Raw genomic sequence first — 18,889 nt, 5'->3', positions numbered from 1 at the left:
GTTACTCCCTCTCTGGTGAGACGCTCCAGACTCTACCACTTAGTGAGACGTTCCAGACTCTACCACTTAGTGAGACGCTCTAGACTCTACCACTTAGTCATGTTAACTAAGTCAGTCAGGGTTACTCCCTCTCTGGTGAGACGCTCCAGACTCTACCAGTGAGCGTGTCTACCAGTGTGAGACGTGACTCTACCACTTAGTCATGTTAACTAAGTCAGTCAGGGTTACTCCTCTCTGGTGAGACGCTCCAGACTCTACCACTTAGTCATGTTAACTCAGTCATTTGTTCCATTATATTGGGCAAGCTCGCCCCTCTCTGTTGAGACGCTCTAGACTCTACCACTTAGTCGTGTTAACTAAGTCAGTCAGGGTTACTCCCTCTCTGGTGAGACGCTCCAGACTCTACCACTTAGTCGTGTTAGCTAAGTCAGTCAGGGTTATGCCCTCTCTGGTGAGACGCTCCAGACTCTACCACTTAGTCATGATGGAGGAGCTGAATCTTAAGTCAGATCAGCCCCCTACCACCAGTCTGTGAGACGCTCCAGACTCTACCACTTAGTCATGACTCTACCGTGTTAACTAAGTCAGTCAGGCTTACATCCCTCTGGTGAGACGCTCCAGACTCTACCACTTAGTCATGTTAACTAAGTCAGTCAGGGTTACTCCCTCTCTGGTGAGACGCTCCAGACTCTACCACTTAGTGAGACGCTCCAGACTCTACCACTTAGTCATGTTAACTAAGTCAGTCAGGGTTACTCCCCCTCTGGTGAGACGCTCCAGACTCTACCACTTAGTCATGTTAACTGAGTCAGTCAGGGTTACTCCCTCTCTGGTGAGATGCTCCAGACTCTACCACTTAGTCATGTTAACTAAGTCAGTCAGGGTTACTCCCTCTCTGGTGAGACGCTCCAGACTCTACCACTTAGTGAGACGTTCCAGACTCTACCACTTAGTGAGACGCTCCAGACTCTACCACTTAGTCATGTTAACTAAGTCAGTGTGGTCTCTCTCCACAGGACTGTCTCTTTACAGTGTGTCCCTCTCTACAGGACTGTCTCTTTACAGTGTAGACTCTCTCTACAGGACTGTCTCTATACAGTGTGGTCTCTCTCTACAGGACTGTCTCTTTACAGTGTGGTCTCTCTCTACAGGACTGTCTCTTTACAGTGTGGTCTCTCTCTACAGGACTGTCTCTTTACAGTGTGTCTCTCTCTACAGGACTGTCTCTTTACAGTGTGGTCTCTCTCTACAGGACTGTCTCTTTACAGTGTGTCTCTCTCTACAGGACTGTCTCTTTACAGTGTGGTCTCTCTCTACAGGACTGTCTCTTTACAGTGTGTCCCTCTCTACAGGACTGTCTCTTTACAGTGTGGTGTCTCTCTACAGGACTCTCTCTTTACAGTGTGGTCTCTCTCTACAGGACTGTCTCTTTACAGTATGGTCTCTCTCTACAGGACTGTCTCTTTACAGTGTGTCCCTCTCTACAGGACTGTCTCTTTACAGTGTGGTCCCTCTCCACAGCCCTCGGGGTGATCTGACTGAAAGTGTGGGTGATCTAACTAAAGGACTGTCTCTTTGACTGACTGAACTCTCTTTCCAGTTAGACTCTCTCTCTTGACTGTTTGTTTCTCAGCAAACTCAGCTTTCTGATGAAACCTCTGTTTTTAACAGCCTGTATTGAAAATGTCCCGATGGAGCTGTGTGTTTTTGCGTTTGCTTGCGTGCTCGCCCATGTGACTGTGATGTCTCCCCTGTGACTGTATGGACTGTGATGCTACAGGACTGTGACTGTGACTGTGTGGTCCCCCTGTGACTGTGATGCCGCCCCTGTGACTGTGACTGACTGTGATGGTGATCCCCTGTTCAGGGGTGATGCTGCCCATGTGACTGTCTTTGACTAGATCCTCCCCTCTCTGTGACTGTTTGTGATGCTCGCCCCTGTGACTGTGATGCTTTCGCCCCTGTGACTGTGACTGACTGTGATGCTCAGCCCCTGTGACTGTGATGCTCCCCATGGAGCTGACTGTGACTTGATGCTCGCCCCTGTGACTGTGATGCTCGCCCCTGTGACTGTGATGCTCGCCCCTGTGACTGTGACTGACTGTGATGCTCGCCCCTGTGACTGTGATGCTCGCCCATGTGACTGTGACTGTGAGTGTGATGCTCGCCCCTGTGACTGTGATGCTCGCCCCTGTGACTGTGACTGACTGTGATGCTCGCCCCTGAGACTGTGATGCTCGCCCATGTGACTGTGACTGTGAGTGTGATGCTCGCCCATATGACTGTGACTGTGACTGTGATGCTCGCCCCTGTGACTGTGACTGTGACTGTGATGCTCGCCCCTGTGACTGTGAGTGTGACTGTGATGCGCGCCCCTGTGACGGTGACTGTGACTGTGATGCTCGCCCCTGTGACTGTGATGCTCGCCCATGTGACTGTGACTGTGACTGTGATGCTCGCTCCTGTGACTGTGATGCTCGCCCCTGTGACTGTGATGCTCGCCCCTGTGACTGTGAGTGTGACTGTGATGCTCGCCCCTGTGACTGTGATGCTCGCCCCTGTGACTGAGACTGTGTGTGTGTAGTCCTATGCTACAAGCTGATGTTTCCGTGGTGAGCAGGGCATCAGTGTACAGGCTTTGTTCTCCTCTCTAGACTCCTCTCCTACCATCAGCAACGTCAGTCGTTGTTTCACTAACCCCTCCTACCACCCTCTGGGAGCATGTACCTACGCTGGCCACTATGCCAAGCCTGACAAGAAGACCAGAAGGGCCAAGGTGGGTGGCAATGAACCTTCACTTTATTTATGCTAAGAGTACATACAGGCAACTGCCAAAATAAAGAAAACAAAAAACATAAAAATAAATAGTTTTCACTACAAGCTGACAGAACAGCTTCAATGCACCTCGTAATAGATTCTACAGGTGTCTGGAACTCTCTATTGGAGGGATGAGACATCGTTCTATTGGAGGGATGTGATATCATTCTATTGGAGGGATGAGACACCATTCTATTGGAGGGATCTATTGGAGGGATGTGATATCATTCTATTGGAGGGATGAGACACCATTCTATTGGAGGGATGTGACATCATTCTATTGGAGGGATGTGACATCGTTCTATTGGAGGGATGTGACATCATTCTATTGGAGGGATGTGACATCATTCTATTGGAGGGATGTGACATCATTCTATTGGAGGGATGTGACATCATTCTATTGGAGGGATGTGACATCATTCTATTGGAGGGATGAGACATCATTCTATTGGAGGGATGTGACATCATTCTTCCACCTGTTATGCAGGTGAATGAGGACCCAAAAGCGACTTAACAGAAACAAAGTTTATTCCAGTCCAAACAGAAAACGACTAATCCTGAATTCTTAACAGGTAATGTCCAAACGGGGAATAACAGAAATCCTCTAGTCTGTAGGGGAATAACAGGAGAAGCGGCCACAGACTGCAGGTCGCTTCGGGTAGGCGCAGGCCGTAGCTGATAGAGACACCTGCTCACACGCAGCATCTGATGAAGGCAAAAACACGACAGGACGGAACAAGAACACAGTACAGCAAACAAGGATCCGACAAGGACAGAAGCGGAAACAGAGGGAGAAATAGGGACTCAATCAGAGGGCAAAATAGGGGACAGGTGTGAAAGAGTAAACGAGGTAGTTAGGAGAATGAGGAACAGCTGGGAGCAGGAACGGAACGATAGAGAGAGAGAGAGAGAGAGAGATAGAGAGAGGGAAAGAACCTAATAAGACCAGCAGGGGAAACGAATAGAAGAGGAAGCACAGGGACAAGACATGACAATCTATGACAAAACATGACACCACCAGAAATTTCAATCGTGTGGTGTTTTGTTGATGGTGGTTGGAAAACGCTGGTCTCAGGTGACGCTCCACAATCTCCCAGAAGTGTTCAGTTGGGTTGAGATCTGGAGACTGAAATGGCCAGGTCACATCGAGGGCGGCAGGGTAGCCTAGTGGTTAGAGCGTTGGACTAGTAACCGGAAGGTTGCAAGTTCAAACCCCTGAGCTGACAAGGTACAAATCTGTCGTTCTGCCCCTGAACAGGCAGTTAACCCACTGTTCCTAGGCTGTCGTTGAAAATAAGAATTTGTTCATAACTGACTTGCCTAGTTAAATAAAGGTAAAACATTTTTTTTAATGGTTTATTTCGTTTTTCATGCTCATTCTACCATTACTATGTTAATTGCTTAATTAAATCAGGAACCACACCTGTGTGGAAGCACCTGCTTTCAATGTACTTTGTATCCCTCATTTACTCAAGTGTTTCCATTATTCTGGCAGTTACCTGTACATTGGCATTCTCCAAGAAACATGTGTCTTTTATTTGTCAGTCCTTTGTGTGTTGTTCCACGTTCAGCAGCTACTCTTCCTGTGGTCCTCATTAGTTGTTCCACGTGTAGCCTCAGCTACTCTTCCTGTGGTCCTCATTAGCTGTTCCACGTTCAGCTACGTGGTCCTCATTAGCAGCTACTCTTCCTGTGGTCCTCATTAGCTGTTCCACGTGTAGCAGCTACTCTTCCTGTGGTCCTCATTAGTTGTTCCACGTGTAGCAGCTACTCTTCCTGTGGTCCTCATTAGTTGTTCCACGTGTAGCAGCTACTCTTCCTGTGGTCCTCATTAGTTGTTCCACGTGTAGCAGCTACTCTTCCTGTGGTCCTCATTAGTTGTTCCACGTGTAGCAGCTACTCTTCCTGTGGTCCTCATTAGTTGTTCCACGTGTAGCAGCTACTCTTCCTGTGGTCCTCATTAGCTGTTCCACGTGTAGCTACTCTTCCTGTGGTCCTCATTAGTTGTTCCACGTGTAGCAGCTACTCTTCCTGTGGTCCTCATTAGTTGTTCCACGTGTAGCAGCTAGTGGTCCTCATTAGTTGTTCCACGTGTTCTCTTCCTGTGGTCCTCATTAGCTGTTCCACGTGTAGCATGTATTAGCTGTTCCACATGTACTCTTCCTGGGGTCCTCATCAGCTGTTCCACGTTAGCAGCTACTGTTCCTGTGCCTCATTAGCTGTTCCACGTTCAGCAGCTCTTTCCTGGGGTCCTCATCAGCTGTTCCACGTGTAGCAGCTACTCTTCCTGTGGTCCTCATCAGCTGTTCCACGTGTAGCAGCTACTCTTCCTGTGGTCCTCATTAGCTGTTCCACGTTCAGCAGCTACTCTTCCTGGGGTCCTCATTAGCTGTTCCACGTGTAGCAGCTACTCTTCCTGGGGTCCTCATTAGCTGTTCCATGTGTAGCAGCTACTCTTCCTGTGGTCCTAATTAGCTGTTCCACGTTCAGCAGCTACTTTTCCTGGGATCCTCATCAGCTGTTCCACGTGTAGCAGCTACTCTTCCTGTGGTCCTCATTAGCTGTTCCACGTTCAGCAGCTACTCTTCCTGGGGTCCTCATCAGCTGTTCCACGTGTAGCTGCTACTCTTCCTGGGGTCCTCATTAGCTGTCCCTTCGTGTAGCAGCTACTCTTCCTGGGGTCCTCATTAGCTGTTCCACGTGCAGCAGCTACTCTTCCTGTGGTCCTCATTAGCTGTTCCACATGTAGCAGCTTCTCTTGCTGGGGCCCTCAGTCTGTGTGTGTTTCGTTCCCAGGTGAAGGACAAGAGGTTAAACAGGAATAGTGCTCCAGAGTGGACAGCCTACTATAACCTCGATGAACTGGGTATGTAAATACAAGTTGATTTGGGATTGTTTAACCTCTCTGGGATATGTGGGACGGTAAGCGTCCCACCTGGCCAAAAGCCAGAGAAAATGCAGAGCGCCAAATTCAAATAAATATATAAATATACTATAAAAATCAACACATGCAAGATATCAAATTAAAGCTACCCTTGTTGTGAATCCAGCCAACATGTCAGAGTTCAAAAAGGCTTTTTTGAGAAAGCAAACGATGCCATTATCTGAGGATAGCACCATAGTAAACAAAGAGAGAAAAGCACATTTCAACCCTGCAGGCGCGACACAAAACGCAGGATATATACAAATATAATTCATGCCTTACCTTTGATTAGCTTCTTTTGTTGGCACTCCAATATGTCCCATAAACATCACAAATGGTCCTTTTGTTCGATTAATTCCGTCGATATATATCCAAAATGTCAATTTATTTGGCTCGTTTGATCCAGAAAAGCACCGGTTCCAACTTACGCAACGTGACTACAAAATATCTCAAAAGTTACCTGTAAACTTAGTCAAAACATTTCAAACTACTTTTGTAATACAACTTTAGGTATTTTTTAAAGGAAATAATCAATAAAATTGTATACGGGATGATCTGAGTTCAATACAGGAGGAAAACAAAATGTAGCTGTTTTCTGGTCACACGCCTCTATCTAACAGTACACATCAAGTTACCCTCGTTCAAGATGGCTGTACTTCTTCACTACACAAAGGAAAAACCTCAACCAATCTCTAAAGACTGGTGACATCCAGTGGAAGTGATAGGAACTGCAAGAAGGTCCCTTAGAAATCTGGATTCCCAATGAAAACTCATTGAAAAGAGAGTGACCTCAAAAAAAGAATCTGAATGGTTTGTCCTCGGGGGTTCACCTGCTAAATAAGTTCTGTTATACTCACAGACATGAAACTTCAGAGTGTTTTCCATCCAAATCTACTAATAATATTAATATCTTATCTTCTGGGAATGAGTAGCAGGCAGTTGAATTTGAGAATGCATTTCATCCGGATGTGAAAATACTGCCCCCTGTCACCAAGAAGTTAACAAAACTTTAGGAACACCTGCTGAATAGATGGCCATATACACTGACCGTTCAAAACATTAGAAACACCTGCTGTATAGATACACTGACTGTTCAAAATATTAGGAACACCTGCTGTATAGATACACCGACCGTTCAAAATATTAGGAACACCTGCTGTATAGATACACTGACCGTTCATAACATTAGGAACACCTGCTGTATAGATACACTGACTGTTCAAAATATTAGGAACACCTGCTGTATAGATACACTGACTGTTCAAAATATTAGGAACACCTGCTGTATAGATACACTGACCGTTCATAACATTAGGAACACCTGCTGTACAGATACACTGACTGTTCAAAATATTAGGAACACCTGCTGTATAGATACACTGACTGTTCAAAATATTAGGAACACCTGCTGTATAGATACACTGACCGTTCATAACATTAGGAACACCTGCTGTATAGATACACTGACTGTTCAAAATATTAGGAACACCTGCTGTATAGATATACTGACCGTTCATAACATTAGGAACACCTGCTGTATAGATACATTGACTGTTCAAAATATTAGAACACCTGCTGTATAGATACACTGACCGTTCATAACATTAGGAACACCTGCTGTATAGATACACTGACTGTTCAAAATATTAGGAACACCTACTGTATAGATGGGCATATACACTGACTGTTCAAAACATTAGGAACACCTGCTGTATAGATGGGCATATACACTGACTGTTCAAAACATTAGGAACACCTGCTGTATAGATACACTGACTGTTCAAAACATTAGGAACACCATCTCTGTAGGTGCATGTGTACCGTGTAGACAGACTCTTAATCTGTCCCTTTAACATCTCTGTAGGTGTGTACCGTGTAGACAGACTCTTAATCTGTCCCTTTAACATCTCTGTAGGTGTGTACCGTGTAGACAGACTCTTAATCTGTCCCTTTAACATCTCTGTAGGTGTGTACCGTGTAGACAGACTCTTAATCTGTCCCTTTAACATCTCTGTAGGTGCCAGACTCTTAATCTGTCCCTTTAACATCTCTGTAGGTGTGTACCGTGTAGACAGACTCTTAATCTGTCCCTTTAACATCTCTGTAGGTGCGTGACTCTTAATCTGTCCCTTTAACATCTCTGAGGTGTGTCCCTTTAACATCTCTGTGGTGTGTACCGTGTAGACAGACGCTACAGCTCCTACCATGAACAGTACCACAGAGGTAGAGTATGAGACTCCACTATGTCCCTATGAAGAAGACCATCTCATATAACAGACTGGTTGGTCTGTGTTTCCCAAAGACTTTCCTGCACTGTAGTGTGTGGCTGCATGTGTGCTGTGTGTGTGTTTGTGTCAGAGTATGTGAGTGGAGCGAGGAGCGGAGGGTGCCCAATTTGACTGGAGCGCAGAGCGAGGAGCGGAGGGTGCCCAATTTGACTGGAGCGCAGAGCGAGGAGCGGAGGGTGCCCAATTTGACTGGAGCGCAGAGCGAGGAGCGGAGGGTGCCCAATTTGACTGGAGCGCAGAGCGAGGAGCGGAGGGTGCCCAATTTGACTGGAGCGCGGAGCGAGGAGTGGAGGGTGCCCAATTTGACTGGAGCGCAGAGCGAGGAGCAGAGAGTGCCCAATTTGACTGGAGCGCAGAGCGAGGAGTGGAGGGTGCCTAATTTGACTGGAGCGCGGAGCGAGGAGTGGAGGGTGCCCAATTTGACTGGAGCGCGGAGCGAGGAGTGGAGGGTGCCCAATTTGACTGGAGCGCGGAGCGAGGAGTGGAGGGTGCCCAATTTGACTGGAGCGCGGAGCGAGGAGTGGAGGGTGCCCAATTTGACTGGAGCGCAGAGCGAGGAGTGGAGGGTGCCCAATTTGACTGGAGCGAGGAGCGGAGGGTGCCCAATTTGACTGGAGCGCGGAGCGAGGAGCGGAGGGTTCCCAATTTGACTGGAGCGCAGAGCGAGGAGTGGAGGGTGCCCAATTTGACTGGAGCGCGGAACGAGGAGTGGAGGGTGCCCAATTTGACTGGAGTGCAGAGCGAGGAGCGGAGGGTGCCCAATTTGACTGGAGCGCAGAGCGAGGAGCGGAGGGTGCCCAATTTGACTGGAGCGCAGAGTGAGGAGTGGAGGTGCCCAATTTGACTGGAGCGCAGAGCGAGGAGTGGAGGGTGCCCAATTTGACTGGAGCGCAGAGCAAGGAGTGGAGGGTGCCCAATTTGACTGGAGCGCAGAGCAAGGAGTGGAGGGTGCCCAATTTGACTGGAGTGCAGAGCGAGGAGTGGAGGGTGCCCAATTTGACTGGAGCGAGGGAGCGGAGGGTGCCCAATTTGACTGGAGCGCGGAGCGGGAGCGGAGGGTTCCCAATTTGACTGGAGCGCAGAGCGAGGAGTGGAGGGTGCCCAATTTGACTGGAGCGCGGAACGAGAGTGCAGGGTGCCCAATTTGACTGGAGCGAGAATGGAGGGTGCCCAATTTGACTGGAGCGCGGAGCGAGGAGCGGAGGGTGCCCAATTTGACTGGAGCGCAGAGCGAGGAGTGGAGGGTGCCCAATTTGACTGGAGCGCGGAGCGAGGAGCGGAGGGTGCCCAATTTGACTGGAGCGCGGAGCGAGGAGCGGAGGGTGCCCAATTTGACTGGAGCGAGGAGTGGAGGGTGCCCAATTTGACTGGAGCGAGGAGTGGAGGGTGCCCAATTGACTGGAGCGCGGAGCGGGAGAGGTGCCCAATTTGACTGGAGCGAGGAGCGGAGGGTGCCCAATTTGACTGGAGCGAGGAGTGAAGGGTGCCCAATTTGACTGGAGCGAGGAGCGGAGGGTGCCCAATTTGTCTGGAGCGCGGAGCGAGGAGCGGAGGGTTCCCAATTTGACTGGAGCGCAGAGCGAGGGAGTGGAGGGTGCCCAATTTGACTGGAGCGCGGAGCGAGGAGTGGAGGGTGCCCAATTTGACTGGAGCGAGGAGTGGAGGGTGCCCAATTTGACTGGAGCACAGAGTGAGGAGTGGAGGGTGCCCAATTTGACTGGAGTGCAGAGCGAGGAATGGAGGGTGCCCAATTTGACTGGAGCGAGGAGCGGAGGGTGCCCAATTTGACTGGAGCGCAGAGCGAGGAGTGGAGGGTGCCCAATTTGACTGGAGCGCGGAACGAGGAGTGGAGGGTGCCCAATTTGACTGGAGCGAGGAATGGAGGGTGTCCAATTTGACTGGAGCGTGGAGCAGGAGCGGAGGGTGCCCAATTTGACTGGAGCGCAGAGCGAGGAGTGGAGGGTGCCCAATTTGACTGGAGCGCGGAGCGAGGAGCGGAGGGTGCCCAAGCATTTGACTGGAGCGCGGAGCGAGGAGCGGAGGGTGCCCAATTTGACTGGAGCGCGGAGCGAGGAGCGGAGGGTGCCCAATTTGACTGGAGCGAGGAGTGGAGGGTGTCCAATTTGACTGGAGCGCGGAGCGGGAGCGGAGGGTGCCCAGTTTGACTGGAGCGAGGAGTGGAGGGTGCCCAATTTGACTGGAGCGAGAGTGGAGGGTGCCCAATTTGACTGGAGCACGGAGCGAGGAGAGGAGGGTGCCCAATTTGACTGGAGCGAGGAGCGGAGGGTGCCCAATTTGACTGGAGCGAGGGAGTGGAGGGTGCCCAATTTGACTGGAGCGAGAGCGGAGGGTGCCCAATTTGTCTGGAGCGCGGAGCGGGAGCGGAGGGTTCCCAATTTGACTGGAGCGCAGAGCGAGGAGTGGAGGTGCCCAATTTGACTGGAGCGCGGAGCGAGGAGTGGAGGGTGCCCAATTTGACTGGAGCGAGGAGTGGAGGGTGCCCAATTTGACTGGAGCACAGAGTGAGGAGCGGAGGGTGCCCAATTTGACTGGAGCGCGGAGCGAGGAGAGGAGGGTGCCCAATTTGACTGGAGCGCGGAGCGAGGAGTGGAGGGTGCCCAATTTGACTGGAGCACAGAGTGAGGAGCGGAGGGTGCCCAATTTGACTGGAGCGCGGAGCGAGGAGTGGAGGGTGCCCAATTTGACTGGAGCGCGGAGCGAGGAGAGGAGGGTGCCCAATTTGACTGGAGCGCGGAGCGGGAGCGGAGGGTGCCCAATTTGACTGGAGCGCGGAGGCGGAGAGGAGGGTGCCCAATTGACTGGAGCGCGGAGCGAGGAGCGGAGGGTGCCCAATTTGACTGGAGCGCGGAGCGAGGAGCGGAGGGTGCCCAATTTGACTGGAGCGCAGAGCGAGGAGTGGAGGGTGCCCAATTTGACTGGAGCGCAGAGCGAGGAGTGGAGGGTGCCCAATTTGACTGGAGCGCGGAGCGAGGAGCGGAGGGTGGCCAATTTGACTGGAGCGCAGAGCGAGGAGTGGAGGGTGCCCAATTTGACTGGAGCGCAGAGCGAGTTTCCCAAAGGCTGGAACGCCGGCCTTCTCGCCCGCTCCAGTTTCGCTCCAGTTCCTCTCCAGCAGCGCTCTCTTCATGAGCTCAGGACGTGCCCGGCCCAGAATGCATTTGTAGTCTACTTGTGTGCTGCTACAGCCCCTTGCTTTAGCTACTGTCACGGAGTTCACTAAATATTTTCATAGAGAAACTGATAAAACACAGGTGCAAAATCACTTACAAAGATGAGGAGGAACCAAGAGCAAGAGAATGAGTGTGGTGATGTAGTGTCCATAACTAAAGAAGAGAGGGAGTGTGATGATGTAGTGTCCATTACTAAAGAAGTGAGGGAGTGTGGTGATGTAGTGTGGTGATGTAGTGTCCACAACTAAAGAAGAGAGGGAGTGTGGTGATGTAGAAAATATCAGAAACTTTGAACATCCCATGGAGCACCATTAAATGCATTATTAAAAAAATAGAAAGAATATGGCACCACAACAAACCTGCCAAGAGAGGGCCGCCCACCAAAACTCACGGACCAGACAAGGAGGGCATTAATCAGAGAGGCAACAAAGAGACCAACGATAACCCTGAAGGAGCTGCAAAGCTCCACAGAAGAGATTGAAGTATCTGACCATAGGACCACTTTAAGCCATACACCCCACAGAGCTGGGCTTTACAGAAGGGTGTCCAGAAAAAAATCCATTGCTTAAAGAAAAAAAATAAGCAAACACGTTTGGTGTTCGCCAAAAGGCATGTGAGAGACTCCCAAAACATATGGAAGAAGGTACTCTGGTCAGATGAGACTAGAATTGAGCTTTTTGGCCATCAAGGAAAACGCTATGTTTGGCGCAAACCCAACACCTCTCATCACCCCGAGAACACTATCCCCACAGTGAAGCATGGTGGTGGCAGCATCATGCTGTGAGGATGTTTTTCATTGGCAGGGACTGGGAAACAGGACTGACTGATGGCGCTAAATACAGGGACATTCTTGAGGGAAACCTGTTTCAGTCTTCCAGAGATTTGAGACTGGGACGGAGGTTCACCTTCCAGCAGGACAATGACCCTAAGCATATTGCTAAAGCAACACTCGAGTGGTTTAAGGGGAAACATTTACATGTCTTGGAATGGCCTAGTCAAAGCCCAGACCTCAATCCAATTGATAATCTGTTGTATGACTTAAAGATTGCTGTGCACCAGCGGAACCCATCCAACTTGAAGGAGCTGGAGCAGTTTTGCCTTGAAGAATGGGCAAAAATCCCAGTGGCTAGATGTGCCAAACTTATAAAGACCTACCCTAAGAGACTTGCAGCTGTAATCACAACAATAGATGGGTGTTGGTGAAATGGTAGGTCCAGGCAGTCACAACAATAGATGGGTGTTGGTTAAATGGTAGGTCCCGGTAGTCACAACAATAGATGGGTGATGGTTAAATGGTAGGTCCCATAGATATAGATAGTCACAACAATAAATGGGTGATGGTTAAATGGTAGGTCCCGGTAGTCACAACAATAGATGGGTTTTGGTTAAATGGTGATTTTAAGAATGGAGGGTAGCTAGGCGGCTAGTTGTTTTCTTCTTCCTGTGAGTGAGGTTTTTAGCAGAGCGGTTGGAAAGAACGTGGAGCGCCGGAGCGTTGCACCGCAATGAGCGGGATTTCAGACCACTCAACACCGCTCTGTAAGCAATGAGCGGGATTTCAGACCACTCAACACCGCTCTGTAAGCAATGAGCGGGATTTCAGACCACTCAACACCGCTCTGTAAGCAATGAGCGGGATTGCAGACCACTCAACACCGCTCTGTAAGCAATGAGCGGGATTTCAGACCACTCAACACCGCTCTGTAAGCAATGAGCGGGATTTCAGACCACTCAACACCGCTCACATACTCTGGTTTGTGTATGAACTGATGTGTATGAACTGATGTGTATAAACTGATGTGTGTGTTTTGACCTCTGTGTCTCTCTCTCCACAGGGCACGCCTGTGATCTCCTCCTCTGTGTGTGTTCCTTCCTCCTGATGGCCTCACACACTCCTCTCTGGTCCTCTCATCTAGTCTCTAACTAACACAGTCTTCTCTGGTCCTCTCCTCCAGTCTCTACCTAACACAGTCCTCTCTGGTCCTCTCCTCCAGTCTCTACCTAACACAGTCCTCTCTGGTCCTCTCCTCCAGTCTCTACCTAACACAGTCCTCTCTGGTCCTCTCCTCCAGTCTCTACCTAACACAGTCCTCTCTGGTCCTCTCCTCCAGTCTCTACCTAACACACTCCTCTCTGGTCCTCTCTCCTCCTCTCCTCCTCCTCTCCTCCAGTCTCTAACTAACACAACACCCCATAAACAAACTCACTACTTTTGGATGTAAATGCTTTATACTGTGATATGCTACTAATAGTGTGAATGTTGTGTGTCCTGTGTGATTTACCCTGTACTCTGTTTTTAATTGTTTATCTACAGGTTGTCAGCGGATACGAGTTTCACTTATCTTACCTCCTGGGGTAGAATTATAATCTCATGTTGTATTCGTCTCCCAATGTTGATATGTAGAATGCATTGAAAGGCCCGTCAATGTCATCGCTGATATCAGAATCATTCGCTAACAGATACCTTCACCTTGGTAAAACAAAAAAAGTGTTCCCGTCTTCCTGCTTCTCAGTGTGTTATTTGTCTTTGTCAGACTACATGAAGGGTTCCCTGTCCAGCACCTGCTCTCTGAACAGTGAGAACCCCTACGCCACCATCAATGACCCACAGGCCGTGGTCTGTAAACACACAGAGAGCAGCTATGTAGAGATGAAGAGTCCTGTCCACCACGACATGTCCTACTGCTCCTCTGCTATAGTCACCACCACCGCCACACACACCGTCAGCAAGAACGTCTATGATGTGGGTGAGTTATAGATATATAGTTATGTAGATGTCCTACTGGGTGAGTTATAGATATATAGTTATGTAGATGTCCTACTGGGTGAGTTATATATATATATATATATATATATATATATATATATATATATATTATATATATATCCCTCCATCCCCCTATATATATAGTTATCTAGATGTCCTACTGGGTGAGTTATAGATATATAGATGTCCTACTGGGTGAGTTATAGATATATAGTTATGTAGATGTCCTACTGGGTGAGTTATAGTTATGTAGATGTCCTACTGGGTGAGTTATAGATATATAGTTATGTAGATGTCCTACTGGGTGAGTTATAGATATATAGTTATGTAGATATCCTACTGGGTGAGTTATAGATATATAGTTATGTAGATGTCCTACTGGGTGAGTTATAGATATATAGATGTCCTACTGGGTGAGTTATAGATATATAGTTATGTAGATGACCTACTGGGTGAGTTATAGATATATAGTTATGTAGATGTCCTACTGGGTGAGTTATAGATATATAGATGTCCTACTGGGTGAGTTATAGATATATAGATGTCCTACTGGGTGAGTTATAGATATATAGTTATGTAGATGTCCTACTGGGTGAGTTATAGATATATAGTTATGTAGATGTCCTACAGGGTGAGTTATAGATATATAGTTATGTAGATGTCCTACTGGGTGAGTTATAGATATATAGTTATGTAGATGTCCTACTGGGTCAGTTATAGATATATAGATGTCCTACTGGGTGAGTTATAGATATATAGATGTCCTACTGGGTGAGTTATAGATATATAGTTATGTAGATGTCCTACTGGGTGAGTTATAGATATATAGTTATGTAGATGTCCTACTGGGTGAGTTATAGATATATAGTTATGTAGATGTCCTACTGGGTGAGTTATAGATATATAGTTATGTAGATGTCCTACTGGGTGAGTTATAGTTATGTAGATGTCCTACTGGGTGAGTTATAGATATATAGATGTCCTACTGGGTGAGTTATAGATATATAGTTATGTAGATGTCCTACTGGGTGAGTTATAGATATATAGATGTCCTACTGGGTGAGTTATAGATATATAGTTATGTAGATGTCCTACTGGGTGAGTTATAGATATATAGTTATGTAGATGTCCTACTGGGTGAGTTATAGATATATAGTTATGTAGATGTCCTACTGGGTGAGTTATAGATATATAGTTATGTAGATGTCCTACTGGGTGAGTTATAGATATATAGTTATGTAGATGTCCTACTGGGTGAGTTATAGATATATAGTTATGTAGATGTCCTACTGGGTGAGTTATAGATATATAGTTATGTAGATGTCCTACTGGGTGATTTATAGATATATAGTTATGTAGATGTCCTACTGGGTGAGTTATAGATATATAGTTATGTAGATGTCCTACTGGGTGAGTTATAGATATATAGTTGTGTAGATGTCCTACTGGGTGAGTTATAGATATATAGTTGTGTAGATGTCCTACTGGGTGAGTTATAGATATATAGATGTCCTACTGGGTGAGTTATAGATATATAGTTATGTAGATGTCCTACTGCTCCTCTGCTATAGTCACCACCACCACCACACACACCGTCAGCAAGAACGTCTATGATGTGGGTGAGTTACGGGGGATGTAGGGTCATCGACATCCCCTTAGTTCTGGAGAAGATGAGCTCATGAGGAAGATGTAACTGACTGTGTAACTGACTGGGTATCAGTCTGTTGTCTATGTCTGTTGTTTCAGTCTGTTGTTTCAGTCTGTTGTCTTTGTCTGTTGTCTGTCTGTTCTCTCTCTCTCTCTCTCTCTCTGTCTGAGGGGGTTATTGTGGAAGGTACTTGTATGAAGTGTTTGAATGATCACTTTGATTAGTCAGAAAAGTAAAAGCCTCTCTTTCTCTCTTCTCCCTCCATCCCCCTATCTCTATCCCTCCATCCCCCTATCTCTATCCCTCCATCACCCTATCTCTATCCCTCCATCCCCCTATCTCTATCCCTCCATCCCCCTATCTCTATCCCTCCATCCCCCTATCTCTATCCCTCCATCCCCCTATCTCTATCCCTCCATCCCCCTATCTCTATCCCTCCATCCCCCTATCTCTATCTCTATCACTATCCCTCCATCCCCTGATCCTATCCCTCCATCCCCTATCTCTATCTATATCCCCCATCCCCTATCTCTATCCCTCCATCCCCCTATCTCTATCCCTCCACCCCCATCTATATCCCTCCATCCCCCTATCTCTATCCCTCCATCCCCCTATCTCTATCCCTCCATCCCCCTATCTCTATCTATATCCCCCATCCCCCTATCTCTATCCCTCCATCCCCCTATCTCTATCCCTCCATCCCCCTATCTCTATCCCTCCATCCCCCTATCTCTATCCCTCCATCCCCCTATCTCTATCTATATCCCCCATCCCCCATATCTCTATCCCTCCATCCCCCTATCTCTATCCCTCCATCCCCCTATCTATATCCCTCCATCCCCCTATCTATATCCCTCCATCCCCCTATCTCTATCCCTCCATCCCCCTATCTCTATTTCTATCCCTCCATCCCCCTATCTCTATCCCTCCATCCCCCTATCTCTATCCCTCCATCCCCCATCTCTATCCCTCCATCCCCCTATCTCTATCCCTCCATCCCCCTATCTCTATCCCTACATCCCCCTATCTCTATCCCTCCATCCCCCTATCTCTATCCCTCCATCCCCCTATCTCTATCCCTCCATCCCCTATCTCTATCCCTCCATCCCCCTATCTCTATCCCTCCATCCCCCTATCTCTATCCCTCCATCCCCCTATCTCTATCCCTCCATCCCCCTATCTCTATCCCTCCATCCCCCTATCTCTATCCCTCCATCCCCCCATCCCTATCTCTCCATCCCCCTATCTCTATCCCTCCATCCCCCTATCTCTATCCCTCCATCCCCCTATCTCTATCCCTCCATCCCCCTATCTCTATCCCTCCCCCCCCCTATCTCTATCCCTACATCCCCTATCTCTATCCCCCATCCCCCATCTCTATCCCTACATACCCCTATCTCTATCTATATCCCTCCATCCCCCCTATCTCTATCCCTCCATCCCCCTATCTCTATCCCCCTATCTCTATCCCTCTATCTCTATCATCCATCCCCCTATCTCTATCCCTCCATCTCTATCCCTCCATCCCCCTATCTATATCCCTCCATCACCCTATCTCTATCCCTCCATCCCCCTATCTCTATCCCCCAATCTCTATCCCTCCATCCCTCCATTTCTATCCCTCCATCCCCCCATCTATATCCCTCCATCTCTATCCCTCCATCCCCCTATCTCTATCCCTCCATCCCCCCCTATCTCTATCCCCCAATCTCTATCCCTCCATCCCCCCTATCTCTATCCCTCCATCCCCCTATCTCTATCCCTCCATCCCCTATCTCTATCCCTACATCCCCCTATCTCTATCCCTCCATCCCCCTATCTCTATCCCTCCATCCCCCTATCTCTATCCCTACATCCCCCTATCTCTATCTCTCCATCCCCCTATCTCTATCCCTCCATCCCCCTATCTCTATCCCTCCATCCCCTATCTCTATCCCTCCATCCCCCTATCTCCATCTCTATCCCTTCACCCCCTATCTCTATCCCTCCATCCCCCTGATCTCTATCCCTCCATCCCCTATCTCTATCCCTCCATCCCCCTATCTCTATCCCTCCATCCCCCTATCTCTATCCCTCCATCCCCTATCTCTATCCCTCCATCCCCCTATCTCTATCCCTCCATCCCCCTATCTCTATCCCTCCATCCCCCTATCTCTATCCCTCCACCCCCTATCTCCATCTCTATCCCTCCACCCCCATCTCTATCCCTCCATCCCCCTATCTCTATCCCTCCATCCCCCTATCTATATCCCTCCATCCCCCTATCTCTATCCCTCCATCCCCCTATCTCTATCCCTACATCCCCCTATCTCTATCCCTACATCCCCCTATCTCTATCCCCCATCCCCCATCTCTATCCCTACATACCCCTATCTCTATCTATATCCCTCCATCCCCCATATCTCTATCCCTCCATCCCCTCTATCTCTATCCCCATCCCCCATCTCTATCCCTCCATCTCTATCAGACCCCCTATCTCTATCCCTCCATCCCCCTCTCTCTATCCCCCAATCTCTATCCCTCCATCCCCCCCTATCTCTATCCCTCCATCCCCCTATCTCTATCCCTCCATCCCCCTATCTCTATCCCTACATCCCCCTATCTCTATCCCTCCATCCCCCTATCTCTATCCCTCCATCACCCTATCTCTATCCCTACATCCCCTATCTCTATCCCTCCATCCCCCTATCTCTATCCCTCCATCCCCCTATCTCTATCCCTCCATCCCCCTATCTCTATCCCTCCATCCCCCTATCTCCATCTCTATCCCTCCACCCCCCCCTATCTCTATCCCTCCATCCCCTGATCTCTATCCCTCCATCCCCCTATCTCTATCCCTCCATCTCTATCCCTCCATCCCCCTATCTCTATCCCTCCATCCCCCTATCTCTATCCCCCTATCTCTATCCCTCCATCTCTATCCTCCATCCCCCTATCTCTATCCCTCCATCTCTATCCCTCCATCCCCCTATCTATATCCCTCCATCACCCTATCTCTATCCCTCCATCCCCCTATCTCTATCCCCCCAATCTCTATCCCTCCATCCCTCCATTTCTATCCCTCCATCCCCCCATCTATATCCCTCCATCTCTATCCCTCCATCCCCCTATCTATATCCCTCCATCCCCCTATCTCTATCCCTCCATCCCCCTATCTCTATCCCCCAATCTCTATCCCTCCATCCCTCCATTTCTATCCCTCCATCCCCCATCTATATCCCTCCATCTCTATCCCTCCATCCCCTATCTATATCC

General features: G+C 48.7%; 1 pseudogene; it reads left to right on the top strand.

Moving 5' to 3' along the window:
- Nucleotides 1-18,889, top strand: part of LOC124023054 — a 49,095-nt pseudogene that overhangs the window by 24,206 nt on the left and 6,000 nt on the right.

The sequence above is a fragment of the Oncorhynchus gorbuscha genome, unplaced genomic scaffold, assembly GCF_021184085.1.
Source record: "Oncorhynchus gorbuscha isolate QuinsamMale2020 ecotype Even-year unplaced genomic scaffold, OgorEven_v1.0 Un_scaffold_1490, whole genome shotgun sequence".
Taxonomy (NCBI): Eukaryota; Metazoa; Chordata; class Actinopteri; order Salmoniformes; family Salmonidae; genus Oncorhynchus; species Oncorhynchus gorbuscha.
Note: the sequence above shows the minus strand (reverse complement) of the source record. Positions and strands in the feature narration are given on the sequence as shown.